This window comes from Phoenix dactylifera, unplaced genomic scaffold (genome assembly GCF_009389715.1).
Source record: "Phoenix dactylifera cultivar Barhee BC4 unplaced genomic scaffold, palm_55x_up_171113_PBpolish2nd_filt_p 000202F, whole genome shotgun sequence".
Lineage (NCBI taxonomy): Eukaryota > Viridiplantae > Streptophyta > Magnoliopsida > Arecales > Arecaceae > Phoenix > Phoenix dactylifera.
Genome location: NW_024067721.1, coordinates 150,351 through 170,748, shown reverse-complemented (window position 1 = coordinate 170,748; position 20,398 = coordinate 150,351).

Below are 20,398 nucleotides of genomic sequence, written 5' to 3'. Positions count from 1 at the left end.
GGAGAATGGGTATAAAGAGGGTGCCATCGGCTTGAAAAGGGAGGAGGGGGCTCCGTTCAACAGAAAAATAGGGGAGACCCCCTGTTTCGGTGAAAAGAAGAAGAAAGCCGAGAGGGAGAGAAAAAAAATAAAAAAAAAGAGAAAGAGGGAAAGAGAATATTTTTGTGATATTTTGGGAAGAATGAGAGGGGAAGACTTTCACTTGAAGATGGGAGGTCGTCCGGAAGCCATGCGTGGCTAAACGTCTAGTCTAGGGCTGGATGAAGCCCTAGCAATGTATCAGGACATTGTAAGTTCTTATTTTTTTAATTATTTTGGAGCTTGTTTAAATTCTTATTTTCAATGAAATATCCTTTATATATTTAAACTTTGAGCATGCTAGTTACTAATCATGTTTGCTAAAGTAGTTTAAGATAATTCATGCCTAGAAGATGAAATGTGCTGGCATCCTAGATTAGCATACTTAGGTAGACACTTCATGCTACAAACCGAAGATGGATCTTCCTAACACCTTTATGCTTTTTATTTTAAAAGGCTTGTAGCCAATTTGCATTCCTCTCCAAAGATAAAAATTAAGAACACAGTCCCTAATGCAATGCTACCGGTCGATTCCAAATCCTAGATCTATCTACTTTGATAAATTTCAATTCGTACTCATAGATTAATTTAGTTAAATCAAGTTAGCAAATCCTTCTTCTTGATTTATTTTAAAAGAAAAATAACTTATTCTTCAATCCCTATGACCGACATCCGTAATCACTATCCTACAGGATACGTGCTATTGCGTGGTTTATTTTGAAATTGAAAGAACCGATCAATTTTTGGCGCCGTTACCGGGGATTGTTAGCATAGTTATTTTTCCTATCATTAAAAAAAATTTAATTAATTAAAAAAAATTTCAAAAAAAATATATATATCTAAAATAAAATAAAAAAATTATTTTCTATTATTGTTACTTTTTTTATCTCCTTTTCTCTTCTACTATTTTTTTTTAAAATTTTCTTTTGTCTTATTTGATCAGGAATCGAAGAGAGATCTGGGTTATCAAAAAGGAATGCTTAGAGGTTTGCTTAAAAAATTTAAATTGTTGGAAAAATTCCCTTTGGTAACCTCTAAACCTTTCTTATTTAAATTAATTATTAGCTTGAAATTTGTGATGATTGTTTGCTTTTAATTTCAGCAAAATTGTGAATGCATGCTTGATACACATACACAAATTAATCCGCACATAGTAAGGGCAATCACCCCAACAAGATAAGAGCTGGATTTCATCACCGGACTCTTGCCCAACTTAGGTGAACTCAATCTCACATAGTGTCACTTTAATTAAAATCAATTAGACATTGGCTCCTAGGGACATTCGAGCTCAATAGGACGAGATCACCGAAAGTTGCACCAATTTCGCTCTGTGCTTAGTTAATGTCTAGGCAAGCTTTGTCCCTATAAGGGAGACAGTTCATCTGTTCGAGGCAAGTGGGTTTTAAGTGGACCTTTGCGAACGCATCGTGACCCCTCCACTTACCTGGGAGCTTACCTGGTCAACTCGGTTCATTAGACCGGATTGAAGGCTTAGGTGCCCTCTTCAAACCAGTTAGGAGCTGTCTAGTGATTTTAGGACAAATACAAGAATTTATCTTTTTTCTTTATTGCATGCTTGATTGATCAATACTAGTGTATGCAAGGGAGTCGTTCTAGAGTACGTGACCTATTACCTTTTGACCCTGAAATAGAACGGACCCTTAAGAAATATTCGAGCTGAAATCAAAACCTTAGAATCATTCCCACCCCCTGAGATGGCTGAAGAACAACCCAAACTCCTGAGGAGTACTTTACTCCCACCATTTACACTTCCCCATCTTGCATCGATTACCTGAAGTAGCAGCTGTACAATATGAAATAAAATCTAGTGTGATCCAAATGCTCCCATCTTTTATGGGCTCACCAATGAAGACCCATATAAACACCTAGATGAATTCCTTGAGATTTGCACCACTGTCAAGATTCAGAACTTTACTGATGATGCTCTAAAACTTAGATTATTCGCCTTCTCTCTTAAAGATAGAGCCAAACAATGGCTGAATTCTTTAGAAGCCAACTCGATCATTCTTGGATCAAATGCAACAAGAATTCTTAAAAAAAATACTTTCCCATTGAAGAACGAACCAGTTTAACGTGCCATCACAAGCTTCTCCCAAACTGAGGGAGAAGAATTTCATGAAACTTGGAAGAGATTTTGCGTCCTAATCCGTAAATGCCCACATCATCAAATACCTAAATGGCAGCTAGTGCAATGTTTCTATGACGATTGACTGAACGAAACCGTCAGATGATTGATGCCGCATGCGGGGAACATCATGCTTCAAAATGAGCATGAAGCATGGCAATTATTTGAAAATCTTAATGAAAACTCCCTCCACCATGCTTCTTGTTCTCGTCAAGCACCCCTGAGTTCTCAAAGAAAAGGACCATTTGTGAAATAAGTCATTCTATGGACCTGTCTAGAAAGTATATGCATTGTCCCATAAATTGATCAACTATGATTGGTGTATTACATGAACTCTTCCCAAGCACAAGGTGTACTATCTTTCTAGCCCATCCCACCCTATTCATAATGCCCTTCAGCGCCCCAATTCCCCGAACTCGTGCAAAACACATCAATGTTGCTCAAACACAGCCTAGACCGGTAATGACCCATTTTCCAATATATATAACCCGGGATGCGGAATCATCCAAACCTTCTTGGAAGCAGCAAGCTTCGAATACTGCCCAACCCTATTTCCAAAATTTTTCAAAACCTCAGAATTTTCAAACCCCACAAAATATTCATCCCTACCATCCCTCGACTCAATTTCAACACACTCCTCCTCCACCCGAAAGAAACACAGCCTTTGAGGAGAAAGTGTTGAACGCCCTTCAAGTTTGGAAACCATTACACAATTGTGCACTCTCACACGCAATCAATCGCCAAGCTAGAATCCCAGATGGGCAACTAGCTAATGCACTGAACAAGCAGAGAAGGAAAGCTTCCAAGCCAACCACTAAGTAATCCTAGGGACAATACATGGCTCAAGAAAATCAATTAAATGCAATCATCATGAACAAGCCAATGCTTTGATACCCTAAGGAGTGATGTAGTAGACAATAAATTGGAAAGATAACAATAAGGAAGATGAAGAAGAGATAGAAATATGTCAAATGAAAATCTAAAACCTTCTCTTCTTCTTCAGCTAGTCCACCTTCTGCCAAAACTCATATCCCAAAGCCCCATTCCTGAAGCTCTTAATTCACCCTCCCCTTTGCAAAGAGGAACTTCACTAAGAGATGATGGAGTTTCAAAACAAGTAAAGATCAACCTTCCGCTTCTTGATGCTATTAGACAATTCCCTCCTATGCCAAATTTCTTAAAGACCTGTGCACCCAAAAGCGAAAATCTAGACACATGTGCCCAGAAAGTATTTCTAACTGAGCAAGTGATTCTATTCTCCAACACAACACCCCTCCGAAATTCAAAAGATCCTGTGCTCCCACCATCTCCTGTGTCTTAGAAATAATTTCATTGATCGAGCACTCTTAATCTAGGGCAAGTGTCAACCTTTACCTTATTCAGTTTATGAGAAACTTGGTTAGTGAGTTAAAACCAACCTCGGTATCCCTTCAATTGGCTGATCATCTGTAAAAACACCACGTGGATAATTGAAGATGTCTTGTCAAGTAGACAAATTCTATTTCCAGTAGATTCATCGTCCTTATATGGAACATGAGCCTAATCCTAAGAAACAAATCCCCGTATCCTTGGCGCCCCTTTTAGCAACACCAATGCATGCATAAATGTAGAATGGGTAATGAATATATCATTTGAAACATGAAGGTAAAATTAAATGTGTTAATGCAGACGACCAACCTGCGAGGAAAGTTGAGTTTTATGATAGACAAAATAGATAACCCATAAAAGAGATGCAAAAACTACCACACTGTGTCTGGCTGAAGACATAAACTTAGCCTTGTTGGAGGCAACCCAATTCTTTTAGATTTTTTTGAACATTGAAACAATGTAGTTTAATTGAGGTATTTTAAGTATTTTAATCATTTTTGTTTTGTTGCATCTCTTGCATTCTTTTCACTTCATAATATCAGTTGTCAAAAAAATAAAAAATAAAAAAATAAAAATATCTTTTAAAAAAAATTGTTCATTTCATTTTTATAAAATAATAATAATAATAAAAAAATTTAAAAAAAGTTTTTGTTTTAAAAACCTCATTTCTATACTTAATCGAGAATGCTAAACACACAAGGTATATAAAATCTAAAAAGCCCAATGACTAGTCGGAAGTAATACAAATTAATCTTTCATTAAGTCTCTCTAGGAAGTTGTAAGCTAATTAATACTTCAAATTTACTACACACTGCCGACACTCTAAGTCTAGCTCACATTATGTTGATAGTATAGTAGCAACCTTGACCCTGATGAATCATACTTATCTCATCCAAAAAAAAAAAAATCATCAATAATAATGAATTTAGTCAGGAACATCGAAAAGCTACCTATGTCAAAGTCAAGTGGCTTGTGATGAGAACTCCGAGCATAAATCCGTAGGGATCTTGATCCCGACACCTTATGCCAACTGTGTGAGAGTTGTCGACTGATTGCTCGTACACGGAGAAATCACCACAAGAGTAAAAGTGCACAATATATATATATTAAAAAAAAACTCTATATGACCTTGAAAAAATAATAGTGTGAAAGCCGTCATTGTAAAAATTCGAGTAAACTGGAATATTACAATAAAGCTCTAAGGTACTAAAGTAAAATATCCACAACTTCGAAATCCTGCTGATAAGATGATTTTGAATCAGTGAGCAGTCCTTTCGACCAATCCTTGGAAACTACTATATTAGCAATATTTTGAGATCCAACTCTTAGCTTGTATACGGTCCAATTTCACCGAGCACTCCAGTATAAATAAGTCTTACAACTCCCTAACGAAACTTAATGACTTCAACTGAATTGCATCTGACATAGATTTGGGCTACTAGTAAATAAAATCGGTGTGCTTTGAAATTCTTATCATTATGTATCTTAAATTAGATTTTAAAAAAACAAATAAAATAATAATAATAAAAAATAATAATAAAAAATAAAATAAAACAAACAACAACAACAACAAATTAATCATAACAATAAATGATTATTTTAATATTGAAGTTTTGGGTATCTTCGCTGGAAACCCTCACGAGACATAACTCGTCCACAGTAACCTAGGGTTAAAGCCTTGTTGCATATGGTAAATACAATCCGATGCCTGCGAAAGTGATTAGAGCTTTCTTTTTTTTATTTACTCGAGACTAGCAAAATATAGGTTTGGGATTGATAAGTGCTTAATAATTCATAATTATTTATCTTTCATACACTTATCAATGTTCTTAAACTAATAAATACATATTTTACCAGAAAATTGAATAATCATTGAAATAAATTTGAAATATGTTTTTTTTTCTCTTTCCTTTTCTTGTTACGATCTTCATGAAAACTACAAAAAAATATATAAGAGGAGATTGTGATGAGAGCACAAAAGTGCATCTATACATCACTTAAATTATATTATGCTAACAAATAATGATAAAAGTGTGCATTGATATTATATTTTGTGCTGCAGTAATCGTAAATCAAAGCTAAAATGTGCATTGGATCCAAAAAGATGCATTACTGTAGTGACCAGCCAACCGCATGGTCAACTCTAGTTGCACACTAGAAGGAGGTCAATTCAGCCGTCCATTTACTGCAACCAATTTCCAGTAGCTCGTGTATCAATTTACATTTGAAGAGCCAGTGTGTAGCCCAATTTCCCAGAGCTTCCCAACCGAGTCCAGTCTCGATCTTCCGTCACTCCCACGCTCATTCCTTCCGAACCAGTCCACCCAGCAACCCTGCAGCATTGCAGCCATCTGCAAGTATCTCCAATTTCATCCATCCGAGTCCGCTCCTCCCGCAAAGCTTCCATGCTCCAGCTCCTCTCAGATCTCCAATGATCCAGCTTCTCCCAATCCATTCCGATCCGCTGTTCAGCCGATTCCCAGCATCCCGTATCTCACATCTGTTTGCGTCCCCGGCTTCCGTCTTCCCTGCAGTCCACGCGTCCCACTCCAATGATCAAGCTCCATCCGTCCAGCCTCATGAGTCCAAATCATCTTCAGCTTGGTATCATCCAGCACATCGTCCGAGTCCATCCTCCTTCCGTTCTAGAACATCTCCACTCCGCTCCGAAATCCCGCATCCCGTATTCAGCATCAGCGAACATCTCCCATCCCGTCCATCCTCTTCTTCCGGATTAGCATCCATCCGTTATCTCCATCACGTGCAAGGATGGATTGAAGCCAGCTTGATATCCCTCTCGTTGGGAAGTTGCGGGATGATTCTTTCCTTGGAGAAACAACCACACCGGCTATCCAAAAAAAGAAAGAAGAAAGGGAAACAGGGAGCCCCTGTTCCCCAAAAAAAAAAGAGAAAAAGAAAAAAAAAGGGAAAATGAAAGGCGATATGCATAAATGAGTGGCTGATTCTTAGTGAAGTTGATGGAAACCTTATTATTCTTTCTTTAAAGTAAATTCTGACCTTTGCTCTTATTATTATATTTTAATGTGTTATGTTCTTGCATAACTATCGTAATAATTTTTAATGTTTATGTTATTGCACATGGACTGCTTTATATTGATTTATCATTGATGTAATAGCACGATGAATGCTTAAAATAGATTCATATGTCCATAAAAATATTCCATGTTTGATCTATTCTACTTTTACATCCTTAATCAAGAATCGCAGATTTATTCTTAAATGCAATATTATCAAAGGGATTCCGATCCCTAACCATTTCTATTGATTGAACTTTGTTCATTGATCTATTATCTCTATTTTTAATTTCTGAAAATCAAAACATCATCTTAATCCACAAATTTATTGAATTATAATCTAAAATTATATTAAATAATCTTCAATATATTCTTCCCTAGGATTCGACCTCGGACTCCCAATTTACTACTGTATATTCTCCTATACTTGGAGATTAGTTTCGCGAAAGCAATTTGCGAGCCGTCAATTGTGCTAATTCGGTTGTAATCTGATAAGTTGTAATCAAGCTGAGTTATAATTAAATTGTTTTGTCCTGACTCGATCAAAAGTTATAATAAATTTCTAAGGAAAACGTTTGATTAACCCTTTTTATTAATCATTCTTATTTTAGTCTTGACTGTCGAGTTCGATCTGAAGCAGTTTAGCAATAATTAAATTGAAGGACATGGCTCGAGAACAAGTCCAAGCAAATCAACGATCATGACCCACTGCAAATCCAAAGCCAATTTTCAACCAATTCTTACCTGCCTTCATATAAAATTATAAATTAAACAAAAAAATAATAATAATAACTAAATATTCATGATTCACTTTCATATGAACAGTTCCTGTTAAAACACTGTTCATAGAACAGTGTTAAAAAAATCCGAAAACACGTCATATGAACAGTGTCCGCGAAAACACTGTTCACATGAACAGTGTCCGTACAAACACTGTCACTAACAGTGTTAGAAAAAAAATAAAATAATAAATAATACATAATAAATAAATAAATAAATAAAAATAAAAAAAAGACCAGCCACTGTTCATCTTCTCCTCCCCCGATAACATCTCACGCGCAGCCCACCGTCCCGCGTCCTCCCAATGATCCCCACCAAATCCGCCGCACCAGTCCTCCGTGATTCCAGGTCGGCCGCAATCAGCCGCTGCCCACCGTCCTGTGTGGTCGACTCTTCCCAGCATCGGAATCCAGCCCCTCCCATCACTGCCTCGTCTTCTCCTCCAGATCAATGATCCACTCATACAGTCGAAATCCCAGCATCTCCGCCTCTTCCTCCGCCCGTACGCAGCCCGCAGCCGACCATGCGAGCGTGAATCCCCAGCTCCTCTCCTGATCCCAGCCTCCTCCGCGTCCGGCATCCTTATCTCACCTCCGCATCTCCAGCGCGCTCTCAGTGGATCCATCAAGGGAAATGGTATAAAGAGGTGCCATCGGCTTGAAAAGGGGAGAGGGGCTCGTTCAACAAAAAAATAGGAGACCCCCTGTTCGGTAAAAAGAAGAAGAAAGCCGAGAGGAGAAAAAAGAAATAAAAAAAAAGAAAGGAGGGCAAAGAGAATATTTTGATATTTGGAAGAATGAGAGGGAAGACTTTCACTGAAGATGGAGTCGTCCGGAAGCCATGCGCGGCTAAACGTCTAGTCTAGGCTGGATGAAGCCCTACAATGTATCAGGCATTGTAGTTCTTATTTTTTTATATTTGAGCTTGTTTAAATTCTATTTTCAATGAAATATTTCTTTATGATATTTAAACTTTGAGCATGCTAGTTACTAATCATGTTTGCTAAATAGTCTAAATATTCATGCCTAGGAAGATGAAGTGTGCTGCATCTTAGATTAGCATACTTAGGTAGACACTTCATGCTACACCGAAGATGATTTTCCTAACACTCTTTATGCTTTTATTTTAAAAGCTTGTAGCCAATTTGCATGCCTCTCCAAAAGATAAAAATTAAGAACACAGTCCCTAATGCAATGCTACCGTAGATTCCAAACCCTAGATCTATCTACTTTGATAAATTCAATTCGTACTCATAATAATTTAGTTAAATCAAGTAGCAAATCCTTCTTCTTGATTTATTTTTAAAAGAAAAATAACTTATCTTCAATCCCTGTGACCGACACCCGTAATCACTATCCTACAGGATACGTGCTATGCGTGGTTTATTTTGAAATTGAAAAACCGATCATCAATTTTCTACTTTATTACTTTTACCATGATTTCTCCGGTATGTTATGTCTATCTTATGTGACAAAAATCTAAGCATTTGAAAGTTCAAAGAATTCAGATTTGAAGTAGAAAAACAAACAGAAAAACTCATTAAGTTCTTCGATCAGATCGAGAGGAGAATACCTAGTAGAAGTTCACGATTATCTCAAACAAAATGTATAGTTTCACAATGACACCTTCTGAACACCTCAACTCAACGGAGTATCAGAAAGGAGAAATCAGACCCTATGGATATGGTCAGGTCCATGATGAGCTCACTGACTTACCCTTATTCTTGTGAAGATGCCCTACTTACAGCTATCTATATTTTGAATAGAGTTTCCTCTAAGTCCGTTCCTACCACACCGTATGAATATGTATGTAAGAAACCAAGTCTTATTATCTCAAGATTTGGATGTCCAGCCCAAGTCAAGCGACAACAGCGACAATTAGAGTCTAGACAATTGTGCTCGTTTCATTGGATATCCTAAAAGTCGTTAGATATAATTTTTTACATCCCAGAAATCACAAAGTATTTGTAGCTGACATGCCATCTTCTTGGAAAAACAGTTATTCTTGATAGAGCAGTGGAAGAAAAATGAGCTCGAAGAGAAAGTCTCTGAAGAGCAACGAGTAATTGAGCCTAGTGAACCTATTCACATTGAGCCAATACATGAAGAACCTCGTCCACTTCGTAGATCCAGTAGATCTTCCATTCTCCTGAAAATACTTAAGTATGCTTACAGAGAAATAGAGAAGATTCCTCATGGGAGAAAAGGATCATAGTAATATCCCAAGACCTACAACGAACATGTTAGACATTGACTCCAGAAATGGATGGATGCGATGAATCAGAAATAGACTCCATGCATTCCAACCAATATGGACCTTAGTAACCGCCTGAAGGTATAGTACCTATTGGTGTAAATGATCTACAAAAGGAAAATAGTTCGGATGGCAAGTAGAACCTATAAGGCAAGGTTGTGGCAAAAGTTATAGTCAGCGCGAAGCATTGACTATCAAGATACCTTTCACCGATACCATCTGAATCCATTCGAATGTTGCTTGCCATTGCAGCTTATCATGATTATAAATATGCAGATGGATGTGAAAACTGCTTTTCTTAATGGATATCTTGAGAAAGATATCTATATGGAACAGCCTCAGGGTTCACTTCCAGTGATGGTATCACAAGTCTACAAGCTGCAAAGATCCATTTATGGACTAAAGCAGGCCAGTCTCGGGAGTTGGAACACTCGTTTCGATGATGTGATTCAAATCGTTTGATTTATCAAGAAGCGAAGAGGAACCATGTATGTACCATAAAAGGTCAACGTGGAGGGCCTACAGTATGCCTTCGTATTATATCAGTGGATGATATTACTCCTAATTTGAGAAATTGAGTATTCCCATGCTCACATCGGTTTCAAGTTATGGCTGTCTCTAAGAATGTTCTCCATGAAAGATAGCTTAGGTGAAGTCATCTTACTATTTTGGGGATTAAGATCTCATAGGGATAGATCTAAAAGGATTGCTTCGGCCCAGTACAGAGAAATGTACATAGAGAAAGTGCTTGAGAGGTTCAGCATGGAAAACTCTAAGAGGGGATGTTACCCCTAAGCATGCGATAAATCTCTCCAAAAGGATGTGCCCCCAAAACATCTGAAGAGATTCAGCCCATGAGTAGGATCCCTTATGCAATCGGCAATAGGGAGCCTCATGTATGCCATGCTATGTACTCGACCCTGATATAGCACATGCTGGAGTGTCACGAGCAGATATCAGTCAAAGCCTGGCGAGAAGCACTAGATAGCTGTTGAAAACTATCCATTAAGTACTTGAGAAGGACTAAGGATCTGTTTTTGGTCTTTGGGGGGAGGCACAGAGTTAAGGTAAAAAGGATATACGTATCAGACTTTCATGACCATTGACCCTGATGATAGAAAAGTCTACTTTAAGATATGTGTTCTTATGCAAATGGAGGATCCGTAAATTGGAAGACGATTCCAAGCACACCGATTTATTGCAGATTCCTACTATGGAAGCAGAGTACATTTGCTGCAGCGGAGCTGCCGAAGGAATGCGTTCTTCGGTACAAGAAGTTTGTCGAAGAGCTAGGAGTCATGTCATCAGATTGCCATAACCCTTTCTCTGCGACAACAACGGCGCTTATAGCACTTGGCTAACGGAGCCGAGGTCTCACCAGAAGTCCAAGCACAATTAGAGCGGGTGATTTCATCTAATTCGCGACTACCCCATCATCACTGAGCAGCTGAAGGTCAGAAGAAATTAGAAAGTTCATCTTAAAAAAATGGGAACTAATATATGCTGATTGACTTTAGTGCAAGTGGGAGATTGTTAGAAGTATGCCCTAGAAGCCCACATGGCTGACGCATATTTGTAATCTGGGGTATAAATTTGTAATTTGACACTTATTAATAAACTATGATTGGGGCAATTTATTTTTCATTCATGTTTGTATGATGGTCAATGAATCGTCCAAGAAATTAATAGATGATGATACATAATTTCAAGGAGTTGAGAATTTGAGGCATGTGTCATTAGGGATTAATTTCTAAAATGCTCCTGATCGATGGATCCATCACGAGGGACGATGATCGATCCGCTGAGATTAGTATACAGATCACTTGGTCAGATAGATGAGTCTCGAGTCCACGGTGTTAGAGACACTGGAGTGATTATGCAAGTACTTGTTAGAGAACAAGGTACTGAGCGTGACCAAAGATAGTAGTCACATGGATGTCTATCCACTCGTCAGTGACTACTTATGCTGCAGTTGTATGACTGGTCCTTTGACCTGCGATGCCTCACCTATTCACTGTGAGGTTGCTGTAGTTTGACGAGCATGTGAAACTTGGGCCCTAGCCATTCGGATCCTTGTAATACGGATTGGCTTACAGTAGGTTCATTTTGGAATAGGGTTGAATCTAGAAGGGATCTATCAACCTTCATAGATTAGGAGTGATCCTATGTGATTTATGAGACTGAGTTCGATAAATTCCTAGCCAGGTATTTTGGAAAAAGAGTTTTCCATATCTCGAACTAGAAGTCGTATAAATTTGACATATGACAGACGATGGGATTTGACGAGATATCCATAACCTCCGTCCGTCACGTCGAGATCCATGATAGAGGGACTGTATCATACGCTAACTGCACCAAGAGGTTCAGATATTCCATACTGCTGGGTTGTCACCACATACTGCTAGGTGTCACTAGTGGATTGTGAAACTCGAAGGCATTCACTTGGTGATCAATGAACCCTAAGAGTAGAACTGAAATCGTTTCAGTCCACTGAAAAAAGTTTCAGTGATATTGAGATGGAGATCTCAATATTTCTCACTACCAGTCAGAATAGAACCTACGGGGTCATATACATAGAGGATTTAATTAGTCAGACTATCATAATTATGATTTGGAATCATAATAGAAATCAATCATCAATATGATTGGTGATTGAATTAACCCACTAAGTGTTAGTGAGTTAATGGAAGAAGAATTAAGCGAAATTGATTGCAATTGGATTGCAATTGGGCTGATTTAATGAGCCAAATCAAATTGGGTTCGACCCAAATTGATTTGGGTTCATGATTGGGTCAATTTGATTAAACCAAGGTTTGTGCGGATTTTAAAGACCACATGTCGTCGTAGGATGAATATGACTTAAGTTATGTTCACACTATGCGGACTTTAAAGTCCACATGGCGTTGTAGGTTGCATGCTCCCAAATCAATTAATTCTCCTAATGAGATTAGGATCCTAATATGATTAGAAAATTTGTCAATTGATTAAATAGACACATGTCATGCATCTATGAGCACAAGTATTAGACACTTGGCATTAATCCAAGGGTGGGTTATAGTCCCATACTCCTAATAAGATTAGGAGGAGCCCTAAACCCAATCTATAAAAGGGTAGTAAGGGAGAAGTTATGAATTAATTCTCTCCTCTTCTTTCTTCCTTCTTCTCCATAGTAGCAAGGGGTCTTCATCCTCCTCTTCTTCCACAGTAGCAAGGCAAGGAAGATCCACGTGCAAGGTTCCTCCTTCCTCTTCCTCCATTGCGAGCAAAGTTGAAGAAGAAAGGGTTCTTCTTTAAGGAGGTATGTTGCAGATTTTTATCTTCTAATCTATATGATAGTCATGAGAGGTCTTTGCAAGGAACTAGCACTCTGGTAAGACCCTATCTAAGATAATTAGATCCTCGTGTGGATACCTGTAGAGGCCGGACAATTGTGTGGCTCAAACAGGAACCTAGATAGATCATCAGGCTGCGGTGTTCTTCACCTGCAGAATTTTTGAAGATGAGATCTTCAAATTAATTTCTTCTGATTTTAGTTTTAGTTTTATGAATCTTAATCAACCTTCCTCAGATCCTAATCTTCCCTCCCTAATGAATTCAAAGATCATCTGGATTTGGATCCAGAAAAAATTTTGAATTCTACGATCCGAGGCGCATTCATGCGATGAACGACGTCTCGTTCGAATTCCGCTGCGAATGTCGCATCGAACGGGGCGTAACTCAGCAGGAACATCCAAAGTGAGTCCTTTTCTAGCAGGAAGTCTCATATGTTGTACAATTTTATTAAATGCTTGCATTCGAGATGGGGATGCTGAGACATATCTAACAATTTCTCTTATACATTTAATAGCTTCATGAATGATTTTCATTCCATCCTGAACCATAATATTTAATATGTGTGCACAACATCTAAAATGACTGTACTCTCCACTAAACAACATTGAATAACAAAAGTGATCTTGGAGCCTTCTCATTATAGCATCATTTGTGCTGCAAAAATCTAAAGTAATAGCACATATTTTACAATCCAATTCCCATTCAACAAGATATTTTCTTATAGCATCTTTAATTGTAAAGCTGGTATGAGGGTATAGAAGTTTCTTGAAACTAATAATCTTCTTATGTAGAATAAAATCAGAATTAGTATAATATGCTGTGAAAGAAATGTAACCAATTTTCTGATTTGATGTCTAAATAACAGTAGTGAAACTAACCCGAGAACTTAGGTTCTTGAATAAATCATGCAATTTTTTCTCTCTTCTTGATACAAAGCCATACAATCATGTTTTATAGTCTTACGACCCATAATTTTGAATAATGGCTGAAGAGATCTCATAAAATTTAGAAAACAGTATGCTCAATAATACAAAATAGAAGCTCAGCACATATGATAAATTTTGCAAGAATTTTTCTACTCTCTTCTTGATTAAATTTGAAAGATTTTATCGGATCTTTTGAACTTGGTAGTAAGAGCAACTAATTAGTTGGATTCTTTTGATACTTCTTGCAAATATTTTCAAGATGGTGTTTTAGATGATTCGTTCCTCCTTTAGTGCTCCCACTTAAAACTTTTTTACAATATTTGCACTTAGCTATTGACTCTTCAGAATTTTTGTTGCCCAAGGTGACAAGCCAAGAGGGGGGGTGAATTGGTTTCTCTTAATTTTAACTATCTTACTTATGTTAATTGATGAGTTAGTGGAATTAAACAAATCACAATACAAACAACAAGAAGTATAGTGGTTCGGTGCTCTCTTAAGCACCTACGTCCACTCCCCAAGTGACCCCTTGAGAATTCATTATAATCCCGCGGATTACAGTTGGATTGTTTTCCGGGCTCACAATCCAAAAATCTTTACACTTTGGTTTTCCGGGTTCACCAAAAACCTATGTTGGTTTTACGGGCTCACCAACGAACCTATGTTGGTTTTCCGGGCTCACCAACGAACCTTTACAATTGGTTTTATGGGTTCACCAATCAACCTATACCGTTGGTTTTGCGGGCTAACCAACTAACCTTTACAAGGAGTTTAATAAACAAAGTAAGAAGATTTAAGCTCCTAGATGAGCAAATATAACAATATAATCTACAAAGAAGAGTTTAGAGAATAGTTATCGCTTGATGTGACTTCTCTCTTCTTTGTCAAGGATGCTTCACTCTTCAAGGGTGGAAGGAGCTCTTAATGACTCTTGGAATCTGCTCAACCACTTTCTTTTGACTCTTGAATGAAGCACTTGGATGAAGAAGACTAGGGCACCTTGTCTTTCTTGGGTACTCTTTGATATTTTGCAAAAAGGATGTTCTCTCTGATGAATAGTGCCACTTTAAATAGTTTCCTTCATCCATTGGACAAGCCCCAATGGTTAGAATTCAAAAACTAGCCGTTACTCACTGTTGAAAGGACAAAAAGTACTTCTGCAGAACTAGCCGTTATGCTTCTGCCCATGCTTGGGTCGACTCAACCTTTCCTTGGGTCGACCCAACTTTCACTTGGGTCGACTCAACCTTTCCTTGGGTCGACCCTCTCAGAACCACAGAAACTTGTAATTCAGCCTTCCTTCACTTAGGTCGACTCAACATTTCTTTGGGTCGACTCAAGGTTCAGTTGGGTCGACTCAACTTTCACTTGGGTCAACCCTCTCAGGGTTTCCAGAGAACCTATTCTGTTAATGTATTCTGTCACTGCCTTTGGGTCGACCCTCTCAGTGTTTGGGTCGACTTAAGCTTGGGTCGACTCAACTTCCTCTTGGGTCGACCCTCTCAGTGTTTCCAGAGAACTGTTTTCTTGAGGTTTGGGTCGACTCATGCTTTCCTCGGGTCGACCCAACTACTGTTCATCCGTGCCATTTTTGCAGAAGTGTGCCAGATGCTTTCTTTATGTGCCGGGGTCGACCCAATCAACCTTGAGGTCGACTCAATCCACACTTTGCTGCAACTCAAGGTTAGATTTATCCATATAAACAATGAAATGCATCTTTATCTTATTATACGAATATAATGAGAGTAACAGACTTATAAATGAAGTATCGAATTAACTTGTAACATACTCTTGATTATTGCTTATTAATCATCAAAATAACACTATCATCCTCAATCTCCCCCTTTTTGATGATTACAAAATATAGAGTATGAGCCTATTGATACTTATCTTAAAATCAGTTTTAAAAGGGCTCAAGTTGCTGAATTTCAGCTTTTCAAATATGAGAGTGAAGTCTCCCCCTATTTCATCCAAATGTTTCCAATTTGACTTTTTGAATTGCTCCCCCTTTCATTTATATTTCATTAAAGATGAAACTTCAAAAATTTGAGATAAAGCATGAGTTTCAGATTATGTATCGAGGTGTGAAAGGTATGTGCCAAATTCTGAAATTCTATGTGCCAAATTCTGAAATTCAATAGAAATTTTAGATTTGATCATTTTCATTGTTACAAATTGCTCCCCCTTAAATGTATATGCTTTCCTATTATAATTTTCAACTTGTTTGACAACTTATTTCTCTTTCTTACACAACTTATTTGTCTTTCCTTACTTCTCCCTCTTTTTGTTATCATCAAATAGGTGCATGGGAATATACACAATAATTAACAAACATTTAAACTTCCTTGATCAAAATAGGAACATTTTAGTACAATTAATGTCAAAAACAAAAACAAATACAATGTTCCTCAATCAAAGTTTAAAATACATGATCAACACAAAATACATATGAGAACTAGATACATATCCTAGGCTCTAAACAGAAATACTAATATCAGCCTAGGGAGTATCTAATGGCTGTGATCTAGTCCTCATCCTCCTAGTATAAGTGGCGAGGGGAGGTCGAGCCTGATGAGACTGAGTCTGGCGTGGAGCATGGTGAGCTGGATGACTCTGTGCCGAAATCTCTGACTCAGCTGCCTGTGGCACAGATGGTCCATGAGTCTCTCTCTCTCGCCGTAGAGCTCCTATCTGCTCTCTCAGATCACTGATCTCAGCAGACATGATATCTAGTCTGCTCGTCAGCTCATCAGTGATAGTCCTCGCCTGAGCTGACATAAGCTCAGTCATCCTACTCCAGAACTCATCTGTGTCTCCCGCAGGAACAGATGACGATGGTCCAGCCTCTGAAGGTGCAGTAGGATGATCCATATGCTCCTCATCCTCAGGGATAGGGTCTCCAATATCTGGTGCATCACCCTCTGGTGCATCACCCTGAATCCCTGCTCCAGCACGAACCCACTGCCCGTTCACTTTCTCATAGCCCATGCGAATTAGTGACCGTGCAGTGTATGTATCAGTAAAAAGCAGATGCCTGGAGATCTCCCCCTCGACAGATATGTCGTGCTGTCGAAAGATCAAGGTGAGTATCATACCATAAGGCAGGGATACTCTGGAGTTGCAGATCACCTTCCTCATCTGCCTCAGTATCATGGCCGGAAGATTCAGGGGAATACCCTGAATAATATGCTCCATCACAACTAGATCTCGCTCTGAAATGAGATCAAATCTCCCGCTCTTCGGTAATAGAATCCTATCAATGATGTTGTGCAACAACCTCATCTCTGCAGAAAGAGAGCTCGCTATAACCTGCTCCGAGAAGTCGAAGTCTTCATTCTCAAGAATTAACTGCAGGGCTCTCAACTTGTTTTCTGGCTTTTCTGGAGTTGCTCCTTCGCAGGGGAGATGAAGCAACTCACTCAAACTCTCTTCGGAAACTCGAACCCTAACTCCTCGAACTTCCGATATGAGCCCTCCCATCCTAGTTTTGAGGAAGGCATAGAACTCCCGGACTAGTCCCGGGTATATCACCACATCTAGGGAACAGAGATACTCCCATCCTTGCCTTCGGATCCATTCCCCCAAACGGAACCCTTCTTGATCCAAGAACTCGGAATGGATCCTTCTCCCTGTTGTAACCGGTCTCCCCGCAAACTTTGCAAGTTGTACTGAAGGGGAGGGAGGAGGAGGTGGCTCTACACGTGTCTCACCTTGTGGAGACACTGTATATGGCTCCTAGCTTCTCTTTCCGCACGTTGGATCCGTGAGACCCTCCCGGATTGCTTGGCTACGGCTCTTTTGGGTCCCACTTCTCCAAGATTGTGAAGTAATCTACTGTTTGGAGATGATTGGAGGAGATTGGAGAGTGGGAAATAGGATTTTCGGAAGAGGACAAAGTGTAAACAGTGCCCTAGATAGCTCACGGGTCCCCCTTTTAACAGTGGGGTCCCGACGTTGGGTCGACTCAAGAATTTTCTTGGGTCGATTCAACGTTGGGTCGACCCTATTTTGGGTTGGGTCGACCCAAGTTCAGGAATTTTTCCTTTCTCTTCCTTTTCGCTTCTAAAAATTTTTCTCGCTTCCAATCCTTACAAATTCTTTCTGGGACAATGATACATGAGTAAGGAATCTATAGATGACAAGTTTGACTCATGTTTCATGGGTTTTTAGAAATGAAAGGAATGTATCATGAGACTGCTTGCTCCTTTTTATATCTCTTCAATAAAAAGGATCACATATGCCTAATTCCCTCCTTAGCGTGCAGAATCTATCTTCACTCAAGGGTTTTGTGGATATGTCAGCTAATTGTTTTTCAGTGCATATATGCTCAATACATATGTTTCCATTTTGCACATGATCCCTAATAAAATGATATCTTATTTCTATGTGTTTGGCTTTAGAATGCTGAACCGGATTTTTAGTGAGGTTGATGGCACTCGTATTATCACACTTAATAGGAATGTTATCTAGCTTAACTCCATAGTCCTCTAGTTGTTGCTTAAGCCATAGTACTTGAGTACAACAACTGCCAGCAGCTATATATTCAGCTTTAGCTGTTGACAGTGCCACTGAATTCTGCTTTTTGCTAAACCATGATACTAAGTTGTTTCCTAAGAATTGACATGTTCCACTAGTGCTCTTCCTATCTAATTTGCATCCAGCAAAATCAGCATCTGAGTATGCAAGCAAATCTAGATAGGAGTCTCTTGAGTACCATAATCCTATGTTCGTAGTTCCTCTTAAATATCTAAGGATTCTTTTAACAGCACTTAAATGTGACTCCTTAGGATCTGATTGGTATCTAGCACATATTCCTACACTAAACACGATGTCTGGTCTACTAGCAGTAAGGTAGAGCAAGGATCCAATTAGTCCTCTATAAAGCTTAATATCAATACTCTTCCCTTTCTCATCTTTGTCAAGCTTACTAGTAGGATTCTTTGGAGTGCCTACTCCCTTATGATTTTCATTCCCAAACGTTTTTAGTATTTTCTTTGTATACTTAGTTTGATGAATGAAGATACCTTCTTTAGTTTGTTTGATTTGTAATCCTAGAAAGAAACTTAGTTCTCCCATCAAACTCATTTCGAATTCTCCGTGCATTAAATCAGCAAATTCTTTGCAAAGAGTATCATTTATGGCACCAAAGATTATGTCATCTACATATATTTGTACCACTAATAGATTTTCGTCCTTTCTTTTGAGAAACAGTGTTTTATCTACATTTTCTCTACTAAAGTCATTATTTAGTAAAAATTTGCTTAATCGATCATACCAAGCCCTAGGTGCTTGCTTCAATCCATATAATGCCTTATGTAGTCTAAACACATGATTTGGCAATTCATGATTCTCAAAACTAGGAGGTTGCTCTACATATACTTCTTCCTCTATAAAACCGTTTAAGAATGCACTTTTTACATCCATTTGATACAATTTGAAATCCATGAAACATGCAAAAGCTAGAAGTAATCTAATATCCTCTAATCTAGCTACAGGAGCAAATGTTTCATCAAAATCTATCCCTTCTTCTTGATTGTATCCCTTAGCTACAAGTCTAGCTTTATTTCTTATAACTAACCCATTTTCATCTAATTTATTTTTAAAGATCCATTTTGTTCCAATTACAGAGTTATGCTTTGGTCTTTCAGTTAATGTCCATACATTACTTCTTTTGAATTGATTTAATTCTTCTTGCATGGCATTTATCCAATTGGTATCTTTTTCAGCTTCTTCATAAGTCTTAGGTTCTAACTGTGAAACAAAAGCAAGATAATCATTTAAATTTCTAAGAGAGGATCGAGTTCTTACCCCTTGAGATGGATCACCAATGATTAAGTCTTTAGGGTGTCCATATGCATACCTCCATTCCTTTGGCAAGTTTTGAGATTGTGGTGGCACGCAATCATCTCCCTTATCTTGAATTGGCACGTCATCAATATTCAACTTTTCAAAGTTAATAATTCCTGTATCATCATCAAGAATATTTTCTTTCCTAGCAGACTCACTATCAGACTCATCAAATATGATATTAACTGACTCTTCGACTACAAGAGTTCTTTTATTGAATACTCTGTATGCCCTGCTAGATGTGGAGTATCCTAAGAAGATACCTTCATCTGACTTGGCATCAAATTTACTTAGATCCTCCTTGCCATTGTTTAAAATGAAACATCTACATCCAAATACTCTAAGATATTTAGCAGTTGATTTCTTATTCTTCCAAAGTTCATAAGAAGTTTTCTTGGTTATTGATCGTATTAAAATCCGATTTAGAATATGGCAAGCAGTGCTTATAGCTTCAACCCAAAAGTACTTTGGAAGATTTGACTCGCACAACATCGTGCGTGCCATTTCTGCCAATGTCCTGTTTTTCCTTTCAACAACCCCATTTTGTTGAGGCGTTCTAGGTGCTGAAAATTAATGTGAGATACCATTTTTATTACAAAATTCTTCAAAGTGTTGATTTTCAAATTCAGTACCAT